The 22,457-nt window shown below is 45.8% G+C and overlaps 1 protein-coding gene across 1 annotated transcript in view; it reads left to right on the forward strand.

The window, feature by feature from the left end:
* The first annotated feature begins 19,280 nt into the window (after positions 1–19,280).
* Positions 19,281–22,457, forward strand: part of ARHGAP29 (Rho GTPase activating protein 29) — a 226,620-nt gene continuing 223,443 nt past the window's right edge. Inside the window, exon 1 of the mRNA XM_073593109.1 lies at positions 19,281–19,453. The gene's annotated coding sequence lies outside the window, so the exon portion shown is untranslated. The remainder of the gene's footprint in view (positions 19,454–22,457) is intronic.

The following is a 22,457-nucleotide window of genomic DNA, read 5'->3' on the forward strand; positions in this document are numbered from 1 at the left end:
CCATGCCGTTTTTTTGTTGTTTTTATTTGGTGTGGATTTCCCCTTCAAAATCATCAGAGCACAAGTCGCATGGCAAAGTCGGATCAGTTAAGACCACGATCCGACCAAAGTAGTGCAGGGAGCATTTTCAAAGTCGGGCCATCTTGTGTCGGGCCAGTTAAGACGGCTCTCATAGGGAAACATTGCTTTTCACATGTCATGCGACATGAGCTCCCAATGTCGGAGCGTTTGTTGTACCAGTGTGAACCCGGCCTGAGTCAGAATGTACTGATAAGTGGCTACAGCTGATTGCCTATGGCAGCTGATCAATGCAAATTTTTCCAACGTGTCTCAGACAGAAGTCAGTGACACGATCAACTTCTGTCTGATGAGGACAGCCACAAACCAGTTGAATTTTCTGATTGGTATCTGCTGAATTGATTGAATTTTAAATAGTGTATGGCCAACTTAACACACACAGTGCTGTGGTCAGTGCTAGGGTCAGGAATAGGTAAAACACAGATTGCAGGGGTCAAGAGTATGTATAGCAATGCACAAAATGCCATATTAGAAATAGTGGCTGATTCATAATGCTGGGACAAATACCGTTAGGAGATGCTGATGTCAATTCCAGCTACCTGTCTGTTGTCTGCTAAAATACGTATTGTAAATAAGTCTACTATGGGATCTAAGAGTCATTAGATCCCCATTGTTGTTTGTGTTAATTAACTCTGCTATTGTGTGAAGAAGAGTCTATGTTGATTGTGTTTTCTGAACTACAAGATGGCCAGTCTGGCCTAAAGGTCATGCCTGAGTCATCTAGGCTGTCTAAAGGGATTAGTTAATTAGCCCATGTTAATTAGGTTTCTGGTCACAGGTGTATGTTCAGAGTAATATGAGTCGGAGGTATGCACCTCCACTTTTAGTGTATAAAAGAGCCTGTATTTTGCAATAAAATAGATTCCTGGTTGAACTTACATACAGCCTGCCTGGTGTTTGTTCTGAACTATCACAACTGGGTTAGAACGGCACATAGCTGTAGTTCTAATCCCGGAACATTGGATGACCGAGCAATCAGATGTTGCGATCTGCAGTCTGATTCTATAGCTGCAGAGGAGTGTCGGGAGAGTGGAACCAAGCGAGCAAGGGGCTTGTTACACCCGTTCTCTCTGGCTCCTCCTTGTGTGTGTCATGTGACATGTCAGAGTCATGCAGGAACCTATGGGAAGGTCCCCCCAGCTCTGAAGTCTGTGATAGAGGGCAATGATGACTGTAGCAGTGAATCATGACATCAGGGACACGGGGCATCCCACAGGAGATGTGGGGCACATGTTCTGGGTACCCAATGCTGGCAATACCACTGGCTTCCAGTATGGACCCTCAGGCCTCAGTGCTGCCCCCCATGAGTGCTGCCTGAAGTGGCTGACTAGTTGGCCACAGTTGTGCAGAGCACAAAGTTTATTATTATACAGCAATTCTCCTTCTCTAAAAAGAAAAGGCATGTTAAATCTGGTTAGGTGCTATGCATTACTACACATTGCATGTGCTTTTCACACTGTACTTCTTACATGCAGGGTGGGGAGTCAGGACAATGGGGCAGAAGAGGCACATGCCCTGGGTGCTATGTTGTTATGTAGGGAAAGAAGGGGCACTAGGCACTTTTCCAGTTGCCTCACCAACAGAAGTGATGGCAGTGTCACTCCTGTCAGGCAGAGTAGGGGTCTTAATAGTTGTTGGAGAGAGGAGGATCACTTGGTGATACAGATGCTCCACCTCCCACACAGCTATGCCACACTGTAAGGCCACTCCCATTTCAGTGGTGCAGCATTTGAACCTGGCCAGGAGAGAAGATTGCCATTACTCCAGGTCAGACCTGGAGGGACAGCCAGCCAGGTAAGCACACTGTCCCAGTGGCAGGCACCAGTGGTTAATAATGCAGGGAGACTGTCAAGGCTTAAGGTGGGTCCAGCAGAAAAGGCTACTGAAGGCAGGTTGTCTAGAAACGGTCTTGTTTAGTCAAATGCACCAAAAGAGCCACCCCAACCTCCCAGCTCCCCTTACCTAATGTAAGGTCATAGCAATATGCTGGGCCATCATGGGATAGCGCAAAGGGGGTCTGCAGATCTCTTCTGCCTGTTATTTAATTGCAGGTTTCTATTGGTTGCAGCGGTATTCCTGGGCAGCAACAGCCATGGGATTGGTCGGAGGTATCGGACAATCGATTGGTCTAAATTGGCGGGCATAAAGCTCGTGTGGAAGGAGCTGATAAAAGGAGCTGAGGACTATCTCTCACAGATCGTCTGGACTGGACCGCGACTGCAGTGCCTCTGTAGGATGAAGCGCCGTTCGCCAAGTAGACGTGAGAGCCTCCTGTGCTGCCTAATAGAAAGAGCCGAAAGGGAGGCGAAGAATGGCTACTGCGCTGTCTGGAGGAAGAACAGAGTGCGGCTCCACCTGTCGGGGTGGCCCTCACAGCGGCTAATGAAGAGGAGGAGATACCTGCGGCTCGGAGAGAGACACCCCAACAGCCAGAGAGGAAGAAGCGGCAGAGAACTGCTGCTGCTACACAGCCCAGAGTGAGAGAAGGAGCTGGCAATGCTGACCTGCAGAGTGCACCTCGAATGAGGCAGAACAGCACTACTCCGCCTGCACTTGTGGCGGCTGGTAGTGGGCATTCAGCGACTAACACAGCTGGTGAAACCTGTTCTAATAATAATGTCTCTGATCTAACAATGTTAATTGCATCTTTGTCTAATGTTTTACAGCAATTTAGAGGGGCACAGTCATTTGGTGCTGCTGATACTAGAGTTATAGGAGCACAAGTACCTGGTGCAGCGAGTATGGCTACTAATGTTACAGCTGTTACAGGGGCAAATTCTTATGGTGCACAAGTGAAAGTTGATTCTGACAATTCCTTATCAGATGTTAGTAATGTATGGCAGGGTTTCACTGCTTTTCAGGGTGATACTGTGGATAATGGAGTTTCATTCCGCTCTAGAATGCCCCCTGACTTTTCTATTTCAGCTAATCATTCCCTGCCTTTGAGGCCTTCAGCGGGTATGATTGGCAAATCTTCATTTAAGGAGGCCATGCCATGTGACGTGTCGCTTCTAGGTTTTCACTTAGCTAAATCAGTCAAAGACAAAATCTGGAAAGGTGAATTTATAGACATATTGTCATTATTGCCTGCATCAAAGGATTTTCTAGCTAAATCTGACAAACAGGCCGGGGAGCAGACAGAAGAGGGTAGAAAGAGAGCTATCCCAAAAAACTTCTCAGAACTGGTTGCAGGCTTTTTGCATCAATGCAGCTGTCATGGGAGAGCGCTTTCCGTTGAAATGCTCAGGGTTATTCCAACATTTGGACATAATTGCGGAAGCTTTTCGTCATTATAGGGGTACGGCATGGTATAACTATGATGAGAATTTCTGACAAAAAGTTATCAGTTCACCCCTCGTTGAATTGGGGTTCTAAGGATGTAGGCCTGTGGTTGAATCTCGTGTTGCCACTGTCAGAAACCATGAATCAGACCGAGACAGAAGTACAGTTAATCACACTTGTTTAATAATAATAATAATAATAGGGTAAACAGAGTAAATATAGTCAATACATAGCCAGAGTTCAGTAACCAGATCGGGTAGTCAGCCAATGCCAATGTCAGAGAGCCAGAGATCAACGTAGTAGTACAGCAAGCAGGATCAGGAGCCAGAAGGGACGTCAGCCGAGCAAGTGTTCAACAGGAACGCAGGAGAAAGTCTCTGAGATGTGACCAAAGGCGAAGGCAGAGATGAAGTAAGCTGGATGGCTTTAAGTAAGCAGGACTGACGAGCAGATCATCAACAGCTGAGTCACTGTGGAGAGAAAGGAGCTGGCAATTAGCCGACAGCTGAGCGGCCAGCTCAGAGAAGGAAGGGCTGAGCCCAGCCCTGACAGCCACAAAACCTCAATTCACCCCTAGGATAGTGTCTAATACGCAGACTACATTTCGGAAAGGATTTTGTTTTGCCTTCAATGAAGGGCTATGCAAGTTCCTCTCTAATTGCAGATATAGGCATGAGTGCTCATACTGTATGGGAACCATTCAGCCAGCAGGTGCTTTCGGAGATCTTCCGCAGCCTCTTTTCACTCAATTCCCAGGGACTCTAGTGGGAAAAGCCTCGACCACCGTGAGCCTAAAAAGAATGTTCGCCTGGTTAGAGCGATATCCCGATCGCAGGATGGCAATTCCGCTAATTGATGGTTTTAGAGATGGTTTTTTGGTTCCCTCGTTCAACGGAACAGGCTGTAGCATGGTCAGGAATTTACATTCAGCATATATATATATGATGATGTGGTGCAGAACAAATTATCCAAAGAAATTAAGGAAGGTAGAATAGCTGGTCCCTTTCCTCACCCCCCATGTCGACATCTTGTCCTTTCGGGGGGTTTTTACACTATTTGGATGATTTTCTATTTGTTGGCCCCTCGGGCACAATCATGATCTGTTGTTAGTGTCTTACTTTTTCTAATGTCCCCTTGTGCTGGCCCATGCCAAAATAGTCCTCCTCAAACTAATATGTTTTTCTCTTCCAATACTGACACAGTAGCATTTTTACTTCCAGTAACATTATTGACGCAGGGCATTTCTTCCTTCGCCACTTTTACAGTATCCCCATGTTTTATTGAGAGAGAGAAGCTTCATCGCTATTAAACTTTTGAGTCTGTTGTGGTGTGTCACAGGCTTTGGCACTATTTTAGCGAATGCTTCATCGAGAGAATGGGGCGCAATTTGGCATCTTCGCCTGGACACTGGATGCCCTTGTCCTGGCATTGCTTACCTTTACAATCTCATTCACCATGGAACTATTTTTTTCCTGCCAACTAAATATCTTTTCAGGTCATATGCCAAGTTTGTCAATATGGCAAACAAAGTCTGTATGGTTTCTGATTAAAGGACCTTAAACTACACCACAATGAATCACACTGGTTTATATTGCACTGTTTGTGTTCTTTAATGCAGACATTACAATGGCAGTATCTGTGGCATGAAAAGTTAAACATGATATAAAAACTTTTTTATTTTCATTGTTATTTGACAAATGGTAAAATGACGTGTTTGAAGACTTTGCATTAGTGTATGAAAACAGTAATAGTACCCTTATTAATGAAAACCACTGAAGCCGCCATCTCTGAGATCTATCTACCATGGGATTAAGTAACACAATTTGTTACAAAAAAAAAAACAACAGCAGATAACGATCTGATACCTGAGGCTACCAAACTATTAAGGGAATATGTCATAGACTTCAAAGGAACATAAAAGATTACGTAAACATAGTGTGTATTTATCTTGAAAAATGTAAAAGGAAATAATACCTGTCTTGTCTGAACTAATAAAAGGTGGGATATGATTAATTTTTCTTTCACTGTTTGGCTATAGTTTCGAATAGTTTAAAAATTCAAAAAATCTTCACATAGTTTTCCAATTTCCAAACAGAATAAAATAGAATAGAAAATAAAGGAATAGAAAAAAAAAAAATTTCTATTCTATTCCTTTATTTTCTATTTTATTTCATTATTTTCAAAATCGATTCGAGAACAAAGAAACAAAACTAATTTTGAAAACGAACTTAACTAAACTAATATATGTAAATAACGAATCAAAACAAAACAAATTTTTTCATTCTGCGCATGTCTAATGATTATTCATTTTGGGTTACCATTTTGAATTGACAAAACAAATTAGTTCATATTTTGTATACAGGGATTTACATATACCACTCCCATTGCTAGCAGCCAGTAGATTTAGTGTACATGCACAGACATTTTTCTGACTTTATTTGTAAACGATGAGCCACTAGAGCTTATCGCTGCCGCACTTATCCCTAATGCAGGTGGGCAGACACTATAGCTGGCTTATTTGTTCTTCACCTATAGCAGTCTCCTTTCCTATAAGGCAAGCAGGCCTACTCGGTTGCCCCCAGATCTTAGACACAATGCTATAGTGCCTGGCTACCACGCCAGGGCAGGCGCAAACTGAGCAAAGCAAACAGGTACTTGCGGTAGGCAGACAGGCAGAGTGGTTCAATCATTGTTGCCAACCTACCAGATTGAAATTTACTGACACGACACCCAAAATTTACTGGCACAGCCAAGTTTTTACTGACAGTTACAAAATTACAGTTTTAAATGCAAATTCACGTATTTAGGCTACCAATCAGTACAATATGCAATTAGCAATGTGATTTAGGGTAGATATTAAGGCAAAACGCATATTTCTTATTTTATTTTTAATATAATAAGTAGCTGGCTGGAGGATGGGGCGGAGCGTTAACATGTAGGCGCATTCCGGATACCCGGGTCCTGTTCGCAGCCTTGCTCCGCTCGTGGCTGGCATGCTGAGACGCCGCGAGCGTGGAGCTGACCGGCAGCCGCTTGTCAGTGCCTGATCTGGTGCCAGGCCTCTCGCCCCCCCCCCCGCCCCCAACGGAGACGCATGGTCACCCCTTACCCCTGCTTTGTAGCATTGATGTCCCGAAAGAATATAGCAGCTGAGATGGCGGAGGAGGGGTGACGCCGAAGTAGCTCCCGTTGACCTGTGGAGGGAAGACGCTCCAGCCCACTGAGGAGAAACACGTGATGCGATGCTGAGATCTGTAGAGATGGAAGAGGTGAGAGTACCCCCCTGTCTCTGAAAAGGGAAAAAACTACTTAAAGGCCCCAAGAAAGTGGCTGGACATTCCCACTGTGAAAAAATCTGAGTACCCTCTTTGAGGGGTTAGAGAGCTAACCAGTGTTTGCCAGCCGGGGGTTTGTGTTTGTGAGGGAGCCTTCCCCTGGAGACAAGGGACAAGCTTGAGAAGGGCCACTGGAGAGCAATTAAAGACTGTGCTATCCCTGGGCGAAGCACATTGTACCTTGTATGGTGGGACTGCTGCTGCTGGGGGGGCCTCCTCCATGTGTTTTCTTTTCCTGGCTTTAATGCGGGGGAGATAAGGCTGGTGACAGATGTGAATTATGAACGCTGCTTCAAAGGAGGCTATAGGACTGTGATATATTGAGGAGTTTATCCTTTGTGATATCTGAAGTTTAAATTGAAATAATTGGAGACTATATGATTGCTTCACTGGATCCCTCATCATATGAGCTATAAGAAGTACATTTTTTGTGCGGGACACTTGTACCTCATTAAGTATCAAAATAGATCTGACTTCACTGGGGCGCTGGTTTTTGCAATGAGGGGGAAATCAACGGAGGCAAATAAAGGTGCCCCGGCTGCCTTAAGCCCTGGAGGCATCCAGCGCTAAATGTCAATGGACTCCAGCATGGTGGAGGAAGCGCAGGGGAGCCCTAGACAGGGGGCTCCAATGCGCTCAGGGTTAAACAAACAGAAAACGACAGTGGAGGAGAATAAAACTGGAAAGGGGCAAGAGGGGAAGTAATGGATGTTACCCTCAAGAAAGTAGTAAGGCTCGGGGGGGGGGACTCAAAGGAGAAGTGGAGGGGAGGAGGAACTAATAGGAGAAAGACATCTGCAGCCATTAACTCAAGAGACCGTCCCGCAGATTAAAGAGATCCTTGCAGAAATGTTAGCAAAAATGGAGGCCTCACTGAAAGTGGATATAGCTGCAGTAAGAACGGATATTGGCTTGGAAGGGTGGAGGAGGCCGAGAGTAGATTGGACGATCATGATCAAAGATTTCAGGATATCAGCAACCAAATTAAAAATCTACAAAGTACAAATAGATACCTCCTTTATAAAATAGAAGATCAAGAGAATCGCAGCCGACGTAACAACTTGAGAATTAAAGGGCTCCCGGAGAAATATAAAAATGAGGATTTGACAACAATAATACAGCAATAATTTAACCCCTTACTGGAGAGAGAAATGTTAGAGCCCTTGAAACTCGATAGAGTCCACAGGATTTCACGCTATTCTGTCCATAGGTCTGAAAATCCGAGAGATGTGATAGTGAGATTCCATTATGCAGAAGAAAAATCCAGAATCATGGAAAAAACACGGAATTTGCCAGGTCTAAGTTATGAGGGGGCAGAGCTGCAGGTTTACTCAGATCTGTCGGCTGAGACTTTAACTAGGAGAGTTTTAAGACCCCTCAGAGAGTTGCTGAAGTCATCCGGGATATCTTATCAATGGGGGTTTCCCGCCTGTTTGGTGGGGGAAAAAAATGGCCGGACTGCGGTTCTGAGGTTTCCGGAGGATTGTGGGGATTTCTGTGGCAGGCTGGACATTCAGCCTCCCTTCATCCCTGGCTGGGGGGAGGCGAAGGGCCCGGTAGCCCCACAGGAGAGGATGCGTTGGAGAAAAGGGGGTGACAAGGGGAGGGGCACTAATTAGCGACATTCTTTTGAGGCAATGAGTTGGGGTGAGTGGAGTTGGGGGGGTGACTGGGAGGGCCAGGGCGCGCTTGGAAGGGCCGGGAACGTGAGCCCACTGGGCATATGGCAACCGGGTGGCATCGGAAGAATGCTGACCGGAACCATATATTGGAACAAAAGGGGGGTCTGCCCGGCCTTTTTGTAGGCACTCTGGTCACGTATAATGTAAGGGGATTAAATACAGCGAAAAAAAGGTATAAATTAAATAAGGAATTGCAGTTCTTAGGAGTAAATGTGGCGTGCCTACAGGAGACTTATGTTACGCATATGTCGGGGGGGGGGTTTAGCGTCATACTAGTTTCCAAAGTGGTTCTACAGGGAAACAGGATCAACACACTCTAGGGGGGTGACTATTGGATTTGATAAAACGATGATGTTTGTAGAAGGTGGGCATCTGGCTGATCCGGAGGGAAGGTATCTCTTTATAAAGGGGCAATTGTTTAATACGATGTGTACAATAGCAAATATTTATGCCCCAAATACAGATCCTGATAATTTTTTGAAGAAAGTATTGAAAAAACTTGAAGCCTTCAAAGAAGGCAAACTGATGATCGCAGGGGATTTAAATTGGAGCATGGATCTTAGATTGTAAGCTCTAAGGAGCAGGGCCCTCTGATTCCTACTGTATCAAATTGTATTGCATTTGTACTGTCTACCCTCAAGTTGTAAAGCGCTACGTAAACTGTTGGCGCTATATAAATATTGTATAATAATAATAATAATAATGGATCCACGTATAGATTCTTCAGGAGGTACCCCTAGATTTACGGCCCATAGGTATGAGGCATTTAGAAAATGGCTTATGAATTTTCAGCTACTGGATGCATGGAGGTTCAGCCACCAAAGAAGCGGGATTATACTTATTATGCTCCTGCTCATAAGTCATATTCAAGGATTGATTATATCCTGATAGAACACCAGTTAGCCCCAGGTTTGCAGGCCGCTGAAATTAAAGCCATTACCTTGTCTGACCACGCCCCGGTTAAAATCAGACTGGAGATAGCTGGGACAGTTCCAATGGGGAGGAATTGGAAACTGAATGACTCCCTCATTCAGGACCCGGATACAATTAGTAAAATAGAACAAGAATTGAAAGTGTATTATGAGATCAATGACACAGTGGAAATTTCTAGGGCTACAATTTGGGAATCACACAAGGCTTATATAAGGGGGATTTTGATTGGGGTCGGAGCAGGGAAAAAGAGAGAGAGGGGGGAAAAGGATGACATCGCTCTATGGGGAAATTCAGGAACTCGAGCAAGGTACGCGACCTAGAGGAATCCCTGAGAGGCAAGAACTGATAGGAAAAAGAAGAGAACTTGATGAGCTGTTGGAACAAGAAAGGAAATGTGCTTTCCATTCTATAAATAGGGAAAAGTATATGGGTGGCAATAAATCAGGGAAATGGATGGCGAGAAAAGTAAAGGAAAAAAAAAAAATAGAGCTTTTATACCCAAGATTCGAAATGAAGGGGGTGGATTTGAATGTTTCTCCCCCAACACTGCCAAAATATTCCATTCCTATTATAGTTCTCTATATAAGGCGGATCACAAAGAGGGGGAGAGGAGGAGGGAACTGATGAAGGAGTATCTGTGGGGCCTAGACCTTCCCAGGGCAGAGAAGGAGGAGGTAGAGTCCTTGGAGGCTCCTATCTCGCAGGAAAAAGTGGAAAGAGCGATAAGTAATACTGCCCTGGGAAAGAGCCTGGGCCCCGATGGATACTCTATATTATATTATAAAAAATTCTCCAAATTTTTAGTACCCAAATTGTGTAACTATTTTAATGCCTTAGGAGTAGAAGAGATGCCCCGAGAGGAGTCATTGTTGGCCCACATCACTCTTATATTGAAAGAAGGGAAAGATCCAGCAGCGCCTGGAAGTTATAGGCCAATCTCATTATTAAAACACAAATATAAAAATTTTTGCCAAAATATTAGCTGGTAGGTTGAAAGATTGGTTACCCGGGTGGGTACATAATGATCAGGTGGGGTTTGTGCCTGGGAGGGGAGAGATAATTCCCTGAAGTCAATCTTTTTGATCCAGGAAGTAACTAGGAGGGGCACCCCGACAGTCCTCATGTCAATTGATGCGAAAAGGCTTTTGATAGAGTTGTCTGGGGGTTCATGTTTGAAACACTGAGGTACCTGGGGGCCGGGGAGAGGATGATGGGGTGAATCTCCTCCCTATATTACCATCCTAAGGCTAAAATTAGAGTTAATGGAACCCTGTCTTCTCCCCTTGAATTATTTAACGGGACAAGACAGGGTTGCCCCTTATCCCCAATCCTGTTTATTCTGATACTAGAGCCTTTATTGACAGCAATTCGAAAGAACCCAGACATTGGAGGAATCCGGGTTGGAGAAAGGGAGTATAAGGTAGCGGCATTTGCGAATGATCTGCTCTGCTATATTTCCAATCCCAGAATAACAATTCCTATGGTACTGAAGGAATTTAAATGCTATGGTGAATTATCTAATTTTAAAATAAATGAGGCTAAATCAGAGCTCTTAAACATAACACTCTCTATGAAAGAGCAGAAGGCAATCCAACCCAGATTCCCCTTTATGTGGTGTAGGTGGGAGTTGGGGTATCTGGGCATACGGTTGACATCAGCCTCAAGCGATTTGTTTAAAGCTAATTATATCCCCCTACTTAATAAGATCAAGGACCAACTTAATAAGATGAGATATAAGTCTTTATCATGGGTTGGCAGGATAAATGCTGTTAAAATGTTTATCCTGCCAATGTTAATCTATACTGTTCAGATGATTCCAATTGTACTCCCCCCTGACTTCTTTAGAAAATTGCAATCTATGGTTGTAAAGTATATTTGGGCACGTAGACGCCCTAGGATTGCGTACGATATTTTGACTAAGGGAAAAAAGCAAGGGGGGTTGGCAGCACCAGATTTCATAATGTATTATCAAACAATCTCCACATATGCAGAATCGCAGATTGGCTGTATAATAAAGAAGGGAAAAGTTGGGTTAATATAGAAATTGCACAAAGTAGTGTTGATATTGAAAAGATGATATGGATTCCGTCACAATTTCGTGAGAGAGGATATAATATTAATCCTTTAACAAGGAACACATTTAAGATTTGGGATAGATTAAGTAGGAAGTCTCATTGGGATTATAATTCACCATTAATTTCACTAATAGGCACTAATTATTTCAAACTAGGGAAAGAAGAGCACTTATATTTTACAAGGTGGGCTAAAAAAGAAGCGATACAATTACAAGACTTAATGAGGGGGGGTAGGTGTTGCACGTACACAGAAATCACGCAGGAATGGTGTAACAAACCTTTGGATAAATGGAGGTATGCCCAGCTACAACACTTTGTTCAATCACTACCACAGCCATTGAGAGGTAAAGGCCAATTAAGAGGGATCGAAAAATTATTAGATTCCCCAGTTTGTATAGTCAGGAGTATCTCGAAAATATATAAAATACTCAGGGGAGAATTGGGAAATGGGTTCCCACCTTACTTAGAGAAGTGGGAAAGAGAAATAGGGTGTCTGAGTGATGCAGAGCACAGGGCAAGGATATTGAAAAGGGTGTCGGTGGCAGCAAGAGATATGCAGACGTATGAAATGGGATATAAGTTAATGGCAAGATGGTATGTGTCCCCCCCAGAGGGCGCATAGGTACTCACCAGAGAACTCCCCAACTTGTTGGAGGGGATGTGGAGGTTTGGGAACCTTTGCGCATATCTGGTGGGAATGCCCTAAAGTGTATTCCTACTGGGAAGATATCACGGAAGCGATTTTCCAGTTAACGGGAGAACGGGTTAAGAAAAACCCTTGGACAAAAACCCTTGGACATGTTTATTTCATGACACAGAGAAGGAAGCATCCCAATATAGAAAGTCATTGGTGCCATATCTCTTGAATGCTGCTAAAGCTTTGATTCCATGTTACTGGAAATACCAGGAAGCTCCAAGGATAAAGGATTGGTTAAAGAGAGTGGAGTGGACGAGAGCCATGGAAGAGTCTATTCACTTGATGGAAGACTCAGGGGAGAATTATAGAGGGAAATGGCTGAGATGGCTGGAGTTTAGGACATCGGAGAAGTTTGTGATGTTAATGGACTTATAGGGGAGGAGAGAGAGAAAGGGGACGAGGGGACGAGGGGATAAGGGGATAGAGGTGAGGGAAGAAAAAAAAAAAAAATTATATATATTTTTTTTTTTTTTTTTTTTTTGGGGGGGGGGGGGGGGATGTAAATAAAATGTGATTGTATGTTTATTGTATAAAGATGTTTTAAAGTTTTGATATTACATTATAAAATAAAGAATATAAAAAAAAAATAATATAGTAAGTAGCTCAGGGACAGGACCCAGGAGGTCAATACATTAGAATGGGTAATGCACACATGAAATTAGCTCTCGCAGTGATACTGACAGCACTGTGCAGCAGCACAGATCACCGACAGGACACGCCCCCTCCTGAGTCACAGTGACATTCTCTCTCCATGCCAGGTGGTCCCTTCAGTCCACTCCAGTCCAAACAGCACTGACAGTCCAGCTCCAGGCTTGCCTTAATCCCGTCCTGCAGACCCGCACAGGAGGCTCCGGCAGCTCCGCTTGGCTCCCTTGCACCAAGAAATCACATGACACGCTCAGACACCACCTCCACCAGACCTGCGCCCCGCCGGCACTGCCCGAACACACTGTAGCAGGCACTTGGATAGTCTCGGTCAGCTCCAGGCTCGAGCTGCGCATGCGCAGTTCCGAGCCAAGCATCACAGCCATATTTTTTACTGGCAACCTTTTCCTCTTACTGGCATTTACTGGCAAGAGAAAAGTGCCCATTTTTTCCTGGCTGCCAGTAAAAATACTGACGGTTGGAAACACCGGGTTCAATGACAGTCCAGGTACAAGGCAGGCAGGGTTCAGAATTGTCAGAGTCCAATCCATAGTCAAAAGGTAAGCAGAGTTCAGAGAATAGTCAATATTCAATTCAAGGTCATAAACAGGGGAATCCAAACAGCAGAGCTTGAGTATGTATTACACACGCTATCACAAGCATGAGACTGCAAGCTTGGCTGGCTTAAATCACAACCAAAACCAGGATGCTGACCAGCAACTATCAAGGAACAGGAGTGCTACACGGTCCTGACAGTCACTCAAACAAACCTTTATGCCACCCAGTACTCTACAGGCATGGCCCCCTGTTCAAATTGGCACCCCTAATATCTTTTTTCAGAAGGTTTTTCAGTAGTTTATACCTCCATAAAAATATCTTCATAGATGAGTTGCTAATGAATTTTAAAAGGTGGCTGCATTTTTGGCTCCTCATACCATCCAAATATGCCCAGAACAGTGTCACAATATACAAACTGTGCAAAAGCAAAACCGGGTAAAAACTCAGATTAAAAATATATTAAGAACAGGATAGACAACCCCAGGGTTGCCCAGACAATCTTGGAGTCAACGGAAACTTGTCTGGCAGGTGATGCAACCTCTGCTCCACCAATGCTACCATCCTTGTCTGGACAATTACTACACCAGCATGCCAATTTTTAGACCTCTGCATGCTGCTGGCACAGGAGCATGTGGGACAAGGCTGAAAAACCACGAAAAAAAAAGTCAAATTCTCAGGCAGAAAAGATGTCTATATGCTCACAACAATCCACCCAGAGAGCACAGTGACAATAACAGAATAGAGATCAGCTACACCGAAAGAAAAAAGTCACTGTTTGTGAGCCCATAGAACAAATATATGGCTGGGGTTGACCTTTCAGATCAAACCTTGCAGAACTACCTGGTGCAGAAGAAAACGAAGGCCTGGTACAAAAAGGTTACAATATACTTTATCCAGGTCATTCCACATAATTAATTTGTCCTTAAAGTAGAGTTCCACCCAAAAGTGGAATTTCTGCTTTAAGCACTCCTCGCTCCCTTACATGCCACATTTGGCATATAATTTTTTTTGGGGGGGGGGGGGGGGGGGAGTGGGTATCTACTTTAGAGAGAGACTTCCTGTACCACATCCTTCTTCTGCTTCTTGGCCGCCTAGGCGACTCTACCTCTCCCCCTAGGCGGCCCTTCCCTCTAGGCAATCTTCTGGGACACGTCACAGGTCCCAGAAAATTGCCTGTCCACTCGTAAAGCGCAGCGCGACTCGCGCATGAGCAGTGCGCGCCCGGCCGTGAAGCCACAAGCTGTCACGGCCGGGTGCCCACAGTTCCAATGATGGTGCACTTTTTGTAGCTGCTGACTTTTAATAAATGGAAAAAAAGCCTGAAACTCCGCTTTAACAAAAAATCCCCTGGTACTGACATTTTCTTGCAGTACCATGGAAAAATAGTGTATAATACCTGATAGTTATGCCGCGTACACACGACTGGTTTAGCCGTCGGAATAAACTCTGAAGGTTTCTACGACGGAATTCCATTCAACCAGTCTTGCCTACACATGGTCAATCCAAAGTCCGACCAAAGTCCAACCATCCAGAACGCGGTGACGTACAGCACGTACGACGGGACTAGAAAAAAGGTAGTTCAATAGCCAGTAGCCAATAGCTTCCATCTCGTACTTGCTTCAGAGCCATCGTCGTTTTTGGTCCATCGGAACAGCATACAGACGAGTGGTTTTCCCGATAAGAAATATTTAGAGCATGTTCTATTTCTAGGTCCGTCACAGTTTTCGAAAAAAAAAAAAAGTCCAATGAGGCACACACACGATCGGAATAGACGATGAAAAGCTTCCGTCTGACTTTTTTGCTGTCGGATATTCCACTCGTGTGTATGCGGCATTAGATTTAGATGAATAGATCTCTGAGGTCTATTGTTTCTGGGCTCCACTATGAATAAAAAAACAATGCACACACATATGACTCCCTCTGTACTTCAGGGGTAGGAGAATGTATTTAAGTTGTTTTCTGGCTGTGGGTCATGATAATGGCACAAAATATAAAAGCTAAAGTGAAACATTTGTGGAAAAAAAATGCAAACTTTCATTATTTTTCCACAAAATTCAAAATAATTCCTGCAAAAACAGAGGGTCAAAACCCAAGCTGTACCCCTAAATAAATAGTTGGGGGGTCTAGAAGGCAAGATGGAGTCATAACAGGAGTATTTCTATCATCTGGACATCGCAATGGTCTAGTACTGTACAATACCTGATAATTAGATTTGGATGAATTGCTGTCCCTAAAGGCAAAATGCATACCATTGTTTCATATATGTGGTATTTCCATGCATGTTAGGAGAAAAAGATTTATTTTGAGTTGATTTTTGGTGGTGGGTCATAGTAATGGCATGAAATATACAGCTAAAATGAAACATTTGTGTGAAAAATGCAATTTAAATTTTTTTTTTTGCAACAAAATTATTTCTGCAAAAACAGAGGGTCAAAACTTAAGCAGTATCCCTATATAAATACCTTGACGGGGGGGCACTTGGGTTTAATTATATTATTTGAATACCACAAAGTGACTGTAATGAATATATGGTGCCCAAATATAAAGTAGTTCTAAACGCTGAAGATTTTTTACATTTTTGCATTCTATGCATGAAGGTAAAAAACCTGTGTGCAGCAAAACTGATTATATATATATATATATATATATATATATATATATATATATATATATATATATATATATATATATATATAGCTTGCAGCCGGGAAAATCTCTTTCTCAAAAGACAAAGACAAAAACCCATTGATTGCCGGCAATACAAAATTGGGCCCCCGGCCGCACCTGATAAAAAAAAAAAAAAAAAAAAGCTCCTTGCTCACTGCCTGCTCTGAAAGAGCCGCTCCTGTCTCTCCAATGTGAAAGCCTGAGGGCTTTCACACTGGATCGGTGCGCTGGCAGGACGTTAAATATAAGTCCTGCTAGCAGTATCTTTGGAGCGGTGTGTATACCGCTCCTGCCCATTGAAATCAATGGGCAGCGCGGCTATACCGCCGGCAAAGCACTGCTGCAGCAGCGCTTTGCGCGCGTTTTTAATCCTTTATCGGCTGGCTTTAACCCTTTCTCGGCCGCTAGCAGGGGGTAAAAGCGCCCCGCTAGTGGTGACTAGCGCCGTGAAATCGACGGTAAAGCGCCGCTAAAAATAGCGGCGCTTTACCGCCGACGCACCCACCGCCCCAGTGTGAAAGGGGCCTAACAATGTAGGTCGGTGCTCTCCTCTCCTCCCGATGGTGTAGGTCTGTGCTCTCCTCCCGGTGGTGTAGTGTAGGTTGCTGCTCACCTCCCCTCCCTGTAGTGTAGGTCGGGACTGTCCTCCCGGTGTAGTGTAGGTCGGTGCTCTCCTCCCCTCCCGATGGTGTAGGTCGGTGCTCTCCTCCCCTCCCGGTGGTGTAGGTCGGTGCTCTCCTTCCCTCCCGGTGGTGTAGGTCGGTGCTCTCCTCCCGGTAGTGTCGTGTAGGTCGGTGCTCTCCTCCTGGTGGTGTAGTGTACGCCGGTGCTCTCCTCCCTCCAAGTGGCGTAGGTTGGTGCTCTCCTCCCCTCCCAGTGGTGTAGGTCGGTGCTCTCCTTTCCTCCCAGTGGTGTAGGTCGGCGCTCTCCTCTCCTCCCGGTGGTGTAGGTCGGCGCTCTCCTCTCCTCCCGGTGGTGTAGGTCGGCGCTCTCCCCTCCTCCCGGTGGTGTAGTGTAGGTCGGTGCTCTCCTCCCGGTGGTGTAGTGTAGGTCGGTGCTCTCCTCCCGGTGGTGTAGTGTAGGTCGGTGCTCTCCTCCCCTCGGTGTAGGTTGGTGCTCTCCTCTCTGTAGTGTAGGTCGGTGCTCTCCTCTCTGTAGTGTAGGTCGGTGCTCTCCTCCCCTCGGTGTAGGTCGGTGCTCTCCTCTCTGTAGTGTAGGTCGGTGCTCTCCTCCCCTCGGTGTAGGTCGGTGCTCTCCTCTCTGTAGTGTAGGCCGGTGCTCTCCTCCCCTCGGTGTAGGTCGGTGCTCTCCTCTCTGTAGTGTAGGTCGGTGCTCTCCTCCCCTCGGTGTAGGTCGGTGCTCTCCTCTCTGTAGTGTAGGTCGGTGCTCTCCTCTCTGTAGAGTAGGTCGGTGCTCTCCTCCCCTCGGTGTAGGTCGGTGCTCTCCTCTCTGTAGTGTAGGTCGGTGCTCTCCTCCCCTCGGTGTAGGTCGGTGCTCTCCTCTCTGTAGTGTAGGTCGGTGCTCTCCTCCCGGTGGTGTAGTGTAGGTTGGTGCTCTCCTCCCCTCCCAGTGGTGTAGGTCGGTGCTCTCCTCTCTGTAGTGTAGGTCGGTGCTCTCCTCCCCTCGGTGTAGGTCGGTGCTCTCCTCTCTGTAGTGTAGGTCGGTGCTCTCCTTCCGGTGGTGTAGTGTAGGTTGGTGCTCTCCTCCCCTCCCAGTGGTGTAGGTCGGTGCTCTCCTCTCTGTAGTGTAGGTCGGTGCTCTCCTCTCTGTAGTGTAGGTTGGTGCTCTCCTCTCTGTAGTGTAGGTTGGTGCTCTCCTCTCTGTAGTGTAGGTCGGTGCTCTCCTCCCGGTGGTGTAGTGTAGGTTGGTGCTCTCCTCCCCTCCCAGTGGTGTAGGTTGGTGCTCTCCTCTCTGTAGTGTAGGTCGGTGCTCTCCTCCCGGTGGTGTAGTGTAGGTTGGTGCTCTCCTCCCCTCCCAGTGGTGTAGGTTGGTGCTCTCCTCTCTGTAGTGTAGGTTGGTGCTCTCCTCTCTGTAGTGTAGGTCGGTGCTCTCCTCCCGGTGGTGTAGTGTAGGTTGGTGCTCTCCTCCCCTCCCAGTGGTGTAGGTTGGTGCTCTCCTCTCTGTAGTGTAGGTCGGTGCTCTCCTCCCGGTGGTGTAGTGTAGGTTGGTGCTCTCCTCCCCTCCCAGTGGTGTAGGTTGGTGCTCTCCTCTCTGTAGTGTAGGTTGGTGCTCTCCTCTCTGTAGTGTAGGTTGGTGCTCTCCTCTCTGTAGTGTAGGTTGGTGATCTCCTCTCCTCTCTGTAGTGTAGGTTGGTGATCTCCTCTCCTCTCTGTAGTGTAGGTCGGTGCTCTCCTCTCTGTAGTGTAGGTTGGTGCTCTCCTCTCTGTAGTGTAGGTTGGTGCTCTCCTCTCTGTAGTGTAGGTTGGTGATCTCCTCTCCTCTCTGTAGTGTAGGTCGGTGCTCTCCTCTCTGTAGTGTAGGTTGGTGCTCTCCTCTCTGTAGTGTAGGTTGGTGCTCTCCTCTCTGTAGTGTAGGTTGGTGATCTCCTCTCCTCTCTGTAGTGTAGGTTGGTGATCTCCTCTCCTCTCTGTAGTGTAGGTCGGTGCTCTCCTCTCCTCCCTGTAGTGTAGGTCGGTGCTCTCCTCTCCTCCCTGTAGTGTAGGTCGGTGCTCTCCTCTCCTCCCTGTAGTGTAGGTCGGTGCTCTCCTCTCCTCCCTGTAGTGTAGGTCGGTGCTCTCCTCTCCTCCCTGTAGTGTAGGTCGGTGCTCTCCTCTCCTCCCTGTAGTGTAGGTCGGTGCTCTCCTCTCAGTAGTAGAGTTGTCACCTCATCCCTTTAAACCCAAACACATATGAATTACACAGATTCTGAGGCTAATTTAATGCAGATAAGACACCAAGTGAGTTTAATTACCACCTTAATCAACCACAGAACCTGTGTAATTCATATGTGTTTGGGTTTAAAGGGATGAGATGGCAACCATACTCCGTAGTGCAGGTCGGGGCTCTCCTCTCCGTACTGCAGGTCGGGGCTCTCCTCTCCGTACTGCAGGTCGGTGCAGACCTCCCACCACCTGCTCCCAGCCATACCAACACAGCTTGCCTAAGCAGGCGTGGTCACACGGAAAGTAGGCGTGGCTCGCTGGTTTGTAAGGCACTTGCGGAATGTAGGCGGAGACTGAAGTTTGGAGCACTTTATAGGGGCGGGCACCGACCTGTGAGAGCGTGACTGGTAACACTAACCCTGCCTGGAAGTAGGCGTGGCTGGCGGGGCCTGTCCTCACAGTAGGCGATGATGGGGCGGGCATGTGGCGAAAGTGGGCGTGTGTGGGGCGGCAGTGTGGAGCGGAGAGGAGTAGCGGCGCCAGTCAGGCAGAGGAGGTTCTGAGTATCGGCTGGTTGCTGTATTCTCTTCTATTGGAACCGTTACCGGAGCTCCGGGGGGCTGAGAGCGGCGCGGCGGGACCGGGGGCCTCGGAGGGATGCTGCAGCTCTGCTCTTTAGGTAATGCCGGGATTGCGGACTCTGCATGCTGACTTTGTGGCCCTGTAGAGTCTCCTGGGTGATGACATGAGGGGGGTATGTGCCAGATGTGTGACCACCCAACCTACCTCCATTGGGCTGTGATTAGTGACAGTGGTACACTGATGGTCCTACCATAGATGGTGGAGGTGGCTCCCTGACATCTGGAGGACCTTCCATGGAGCTCCTGGGATCTCTCCAGTCACTTGGCCAAGAGTCTTTCATCTCTTCTCTATAGCAATGTCTCCTAAGCTTGGTTTGTGATGGGTCGCTCTGTGGCCAAGTTTGCCATGATGGCTCCCAGGATGGTCACTGGACCTTTTTTGTCCCTTGAATTCTGAAGCTTAAGAACCCCTGTCCTATAGGAAAGAGAAGAATTGGCACCTGTCACAAGGCAAAGGTGTAAAATCTTAGATAACAAGCAATGGCTATGGTCCTTCAGGGAGGTCATACACATCCCCTCATTACAGCTTCCGTCGGGTTGTCTATGACAACCGGCTTTACCACACCAGGTGACGTTCAAACATGAGCAGTCAATGGAAGGTTGGCTAAAAGATTGACTGAAACAAAGTCTGTATGAGCCCCAAGAGCAAGGCATTATCCTCTAGTAGTAGTTTGTACAGAGCCTGTATGTACCCCAAGACCAAGGAATGGTCCTCCTGGTAGTAGTTTGTACAGAGTCTGTATGTACCCCAAGACCAAGGAATGGTCCTCCTGGTAGTAGTTTGTACAGAGTCTGTATGTACCCCAAGACCAAGGAATGGTCCTCCTGGTAGTAGTTTGTACAGAGTCTGTATGTACCCCAAGACCAAGGAATGGTCCTCTAGTAGTAGTCGGTCACATTCAACTGGACTTGTCCCATAATGCGTAAGATCTTCCCAAGTCACTTCTTCAGGAAAATCCCTCTGACACTGAGAACTGAAGAACAGGTGGGCTGGAGATGTTACAAAACATCTTCAAAATTACAGGACAGGTCCGGTGGAATGTGGCCAACTGCTACTAGTTATACCATGACCTGGAGAAATGGAACATGCACTGACGTGATTGTGTCTCCATCTGTTGAAAAAGTGCCAGTATGATACTTCTTGAGACTTGTAGAACCTTAATAATTGGAGAGTGCAGGTTGCCATGTCCGACTTTCACATTTTTGGCACGTTATTGTATCTGTTTAACCAAGTTACAAGGTGGGGACAAGGCGTGAGGTTCAAGGGATTGACCCATTAATCTGCAAAGGTTTATTTAGCCAGATATGAATGTATTTTTCTATGGATGTGGTTATTGTGTAGATATTTGAATCTGGCACAGTTTAGAAGCTTGCCGTGTGAGCAGTGTCGCTACCTAAGATCTGGTTGTATAAATGGAATGTATAATGGATTTGTCAGTGACGGCTGATGTGAAATAAAGGGCAATGGGGTACAGGTTATACAGGAATTAGCCTTTTAAAAATGTATGTAAACCCAAACTGAATATTTGGTTAAAATAAGGAATGGTATAGACTGTACGTCGGGGGGGGGGGGGGGGGGATATATATATATATTTCTATCCTATCCATTTTGGGGAAGCTTTCCTTCATTTTTCTATCTCATAGACACAACAGTAAGTAGGTATAGATCTCTAAAAGGTGACAAAATATCCACTCTTAGAAAATTGTCACCAGAACAAGTGACCACATCAAAAGATTTTTCCCTTTTTTGAATTTACTATCCCTCTGTATTGTTGACATTGGCCACCAAGTTTGAAGGTGAGGGTAAATCTCCCTAGCAGAGATCCAGACAGACATAAAAACATGACAAGGGTTCTAACCCATTTATATTCTATATGTCTCTAAAGTAGCGTACACACTATATAAGAAAATCAAAAGAAAAGTTCTGTTCGCGGAATGATCGCACAATTTTAGTATAGTAAGTACACAACTTTTAACATCTGATTCAGATTTTCCAAACAAATTTCCGAAGGGACAAATTCCAAAAATTTTCTCGTACGTGAACAGAACTAACTATTTTCGTTTTAATATATACTGTTTTCATACAAGAAAAATTAAGATATAAAAGACTGCGCATGATCAGAAACAATAAACAAAAAACACCTCTGACACCAACAATCTGCTGGAATTCACAATAGCCAATCACTGATCAGGGATCTAATGTTTAGACTGATGGTAGATATGAGGCTGTAGGTGATCTGCGGGTTGTCTGAGACTGAATATTCTCTGTAACCCATATGATGTAAATTCTTGGCTGACTTCTCAATGTGGCTTGTTAAATGGAGAAATTGCTTGTGCAAAAGGAAACCTTTTTGCTTGCAACAATGAGCTTTTTGACACATGCAAGTATTTATCCCATTGGTGTTAACAACCATGCCGTGTGATTGTCCAAAGCATTGTTTCAATTGGTGGCATTGGCTAGATGGGGGTTATTGTAGGTAAGGAGTTAGGTCTGATGGGATATAAGGGGTCATCTGAGCTATGTCTGAAGGGGTTATCTGAGCTATGTCTGATGGGATATAAGGGGGCATCTGAGCTACGTCTGATGAGATGTCTAAGGGGGCATCTGAGCTACGTCTGATGAGATGTCTAAGGGGGCATCTGAGCTACGTCTGATGAGATGTCTAAGGGGGCATCTGAGCTACGTCTGATGAGATGTCTAAGGGGGCATCTGAGCTACGTCTGATGAGATGTCTAAGGGGGCATCTGAGCTACGTCTGATGAGATGTCTAAGGGGGCATCTGAGCTACGTCTGATGAGATGTCTAAGGGGGCATCTGAGCTACGTCTGATGAGATGTGTAAGGGGGCATCTGAGCTACGTCTGATGAGATGTGTAAGGGGGCATCTGAGCTACGTCTGATGAGATGTGTAAGGGGGCATCTGAGCTACGTCTGATGAGATGTGTAAGGGGGCATCTGAGCTACGTCTGATGAGATGTCTAAGGGGGCATCTGAGCACTTGCAGAGCTGTAGTGTGAGTGGAAGAAGCAGCACGAGGAACCA

Source organism: Aquarana catesbeiana, linkage group LG07 (genome assembly GCF_042186555.1).
Source record: "Aquarana catesbeiana isolate 2022-GZ linkage group LG07, ASM4218655v1, whole genome shotgun sequence".
In the NCBI taxonomy this organism is placed as follows: domain Eukaryota; kingdom Metazoa; phylum Chordata; class Amphibia; order Anura; family Ranidae; genus Aquarana; species Aquarana catesbeiana.